The following is a 4,049-nucleotide window of genomic DNA, read 5'->3' as shown; positions in this document are numbered from 1 at the left end:
TTTCACGTAGATTTTCACTTAAGATAAGTAGAAAAATCTGCCAGTGGAACAAGATTTTTTTGCTTGTAATGAGAAGATAAATCTTGTCCCACTGGCAGATTTTTCTACTTATTTCAAGTGAAAATTTACTTGAAACAGGTGAAAATTGTCAAATAAGTTATTTTTCTGGTAATGACTCTTGTTTTAAGTGTAATGAGATTTTTTGACTAAAAATGAGACATTTTTACTAGAAATAAGACAAATATTCCTGGTAAGATTTTGAGTTTTTGCAGTGTGAGAATTGAACAAAAACCCCCCAATGCAGTTGTGTACGTAGACGGTCAGAGCAGACGTTTCTTTGTTTGGCAATAGCGCATGTGTGTTGTTGTTTTTTTCCTTATGGGTTATTAATTTTTAAGAATTGAACCTTTTTTTAATGTGAGGAACATGTTTGCCTTATCTGTTTGGTGATGTGAAGCGAGAGACGATGTTCGTCGTGTTATTTTCAATGTCATTAAATAAACATGAAGTAATGGGGTTTCAGCAGATTCAGCGTTACATTAGGAACCTTCCAGAAGTCACTACAGTCTCAACGATTATTGATCCGTCAGGAAGGATCGTGTCGTTGTAGAACGGTTCATGTGGTTCAGAAGTTGCTCTTCTTTGTTTCTTCAACTTACACTGACTTAGATTTTATTTTGTTTTCAAATGTACTTTTTCACATTTAGATTAAAGACTTGTTTGTCATTACCTGTAACGACTGCTGGTGTTAAAGTTGGGGTTATTTCTACCAATTAACAAGGAGCCTTAATTCTAGTTAAAATGTCTCATTTTTAGTCAAAAAATCTCATTACAGTTAAAACAAGAGTCATTACCAGAAAAATAACTTGACAATTTTCACCTATTTCAAGTAAATGTTCACTTAAAATAAGTAGAAAAATCTGCCAGTGGGACAAGATTTATCTTCTCATTACAAGCAAAAAAATCTTGTTCCACTGGCAGATTTTTCTACTTATTTTAAGTGAAAATCTACTTGAAACAAGTGAAAATTTTGTTTTTTACCAGTGATGAGTCTTGTTTTAAGTGTAATGAGATTTTTTTTTACTAAAAATAAGACATTTTAACTAGAGATAAGACAAATATTCTTGACTTTTTGCAGTGAGAAACCTGCCCGTTTTTAGGAAGATGTCATTCTTTTTTTTTTTCCTCTTCTACACCTCTGAACAGCAGTAAATCTTTTCGCATTTTCTCTTCACCTGACATGACTAGCTGAAGGAAAAACAGTTACCATGTAAACCACTCACAACCCCCAGAATTTTCTGCTTACATTTAAAGACCAAAACAGACGTTTGAAGGTATTTTTTTATGTGCTAAACGCTTTATTATCTGTTTTTAGTAGAAGAAGACGCTAATTCCATTACATTGCTTATCTTTCCAGTCGGTGTTTCTGCTCTCGTGGCTTCGTGTGCGTCTTAAGCCTGATTTATGGTTCCGCGTTAAATCGACGGCGTAGGGTAAGCAGCGACGCGGAACGTACGGTGCGTGTCGCCGCGTACCCTACGCCGTATCTCTGCGTTGGTGTAACGCGGAACCATAAATCAGCCTTTAGTTTTCATGGGGAGGGAGTTTGATATTCTCTGTCGGTATTTGCATGAATGATTTTCTAAGCACATTTTTTGTAACGGTCTGCAGTGTTAAAACTTGTGTAATGTTTTTTTTTTTTTTTACATGTTTACAGATGTGCATTAAAATGAATGATGGGATGAATGAAATGTCTGTTCTTTTTTTTCCTTAAAGATACTATAACTTAATTTTCCAACATGGCTCAAAAAGATAGATGCCGAACATTTAATTTCCAAATGAAATAGAATCAAAATAAAAGAAATGTAATAAAATGTTGCATTTGAAATTGAACATGCATTTTTATATATATCTTTTTTTAATATATCGGCATTATCTTTTTTTGAAAGTTTATTTGAACATAAGGAAAATTTTAAATAAAATAGGGAATAAAACCAAGGAAAATGCGAAAGAAAGACGATGTCCTTGTTGAAACGTTGTGGGAAGCCTATGCCTTTATTAAACCCATCCTTTTGCCTTATCATTATATATAAACATGATATGTGTACTAAATACATGATCAATAGAGTAATCCAATGATAATAACAATAGTACCAATATAAAATAATTGCAGTACAAATAAATGTTTCATTTGAGGTTGAATGTCAGCAAGACCAGAGAGACGGTGATTGATGGAGAAGACGCCTGCACAGCCACTACAGATTAAAGGGGTTGAATCTGTTCATCAACTTTTATCAGTTTGTTGTCTCCAGCATTGTCTTTTGTCTCCAGCATCGTCTTGTATCAGTTTGTCTCCAGCATCGTCTTGTATCAGTTTGTTGTTTCCAGCATCGTCTTTTATCAGTCTGTTGTCTCCAGCATCGTCTCTCCAGCTTATTCCATACATTCATTTGAGTTTGGTGTTGGTTCATATTTTTACATTTCCTGTATCTGCTCTCCCCTCTGAGGTTGGAATGGCTTTGTCTTAAATTAAACATGTTTTGGATACAGTTTGGCAGCATGTTATTGTTGATTTTGAACATAAGCTGTGCACTAATCTTTTCCACCAAAAAAGGAAGCTGCAATTTAAGATGATCCACTGAACATGCTGATCAAAAGTGTAAAGAATTTGAGGGCTAACTCCATGAGCACAACCCAAACACTGTTTGACCTTTATTGTGTGACGTGCTCATCTAAACTTAATCAAACATGTTGAGAGGGATAGTTATAATTATGTAATATATGTTATATATTTTTTATGTATGTAGCATATATATTTTTATAGGGATATTTATGTAGTTTATATAGTGTATATTTATATAGATTTATATTTGTATGTTCTATATATTGATATAATATTCATGTAATATATATATTTTATATATACTTATATGGATACCGGTAGTTATGTAGTAATAGGCAGGTTTACGTAGTATTTATATAGACTATATTTATATGGATATTGTGTAGATATAATAATAGCAATAATGTAAATTCATAGTTATAAAGGGGTAGGAACTAGGAAAAAGTGTATACTTCTTACTACTCCTTTTTTGAACCTATGTGCATATGAAGATGTTACTGTTTATTTTTTTATTTATTTTTTATATATATACATGTTCGAAATAAAATTCAATCATTCATTCATAATTGTTGAATATAATTTATTGGATAAGCCCTACTAGCCCCTTTCATTATTTTCTTTTCCTGCTGTTTTCTCTCAAATGCACCTATTCCTAGAAGCATTTTAATAAAGTTTGATGCCATGTTTGTCAATAAAGATATTTTCAATAAAAAAAAGCGTGGTCGTCGAGTGACGTGGTGCTAAAAGTCCCGCCCACCGTCTTTTCAGCCAATGAGCGGGCGTGTCAGGGGGGCGTCATTCCTCTGACGGGCCGAGGTGAGTATAAAAGCTAAAGCTAAAAGCCTGCCCTCTTATCTCCTCAAAATAATGTGGTTTTTACACGAACACGAGCCTGAATATAAATAAACCCGACAACGATGTGGTAGATAAACAAATGTTGGGCCGAAGTTAAGTCAGAGTCGGTAGATATTTGTCGTAAAAGACCCCGATTCAATGCGTTTTAGTATGGATGTAGACTAAATAATAGTTGAAAAGATTTTTTTTAAAGCTGTTACATCTCAATTTAAAGTGAATTTAAAATGGTGTTAGTTAAATATTGTTTTTTTTTTATTTATTCTTTATTTCATACATTGATAAAATAAAACAAACAATTTAATATAAACACAAACGTTCCTAAATTGTGAATGAAAGGGAGCAGAAAGAAGAAGAATCTTATTTAATCTGCCCCTTTTCCCCAAGAAATCAATTAACAAAGATCATAAAAAGATTAAAAAAACAACAACAAAGTAAATAAAAAAATAAAATAAAATAGCTGTCATCCAACACAGACAGTCACATTCCTTTTTAGTTCCCAAGTTACAATTCAGTAAATACCATTCAACATCAACAAACAATGTTTATACCTTTCATGTCAAGGGGTATGTCA

This window comes from Cololabis saira, chromosome 23 (genome assembly GCF_033807715.1).
Source record: "Cololabis saira isolate AMF1-May2022 chromosome 23, fColSai1.1, whole genome shotgun sequence".
Lineage (NCBI taxonomy): Eukaryota > Metazoa > Chordata > Actinopteri > Beloniformes > Belonidae > Cololabis > Cololabis saira.
This window is presented reverse-complemented; position numbering follows the sequence as displayed.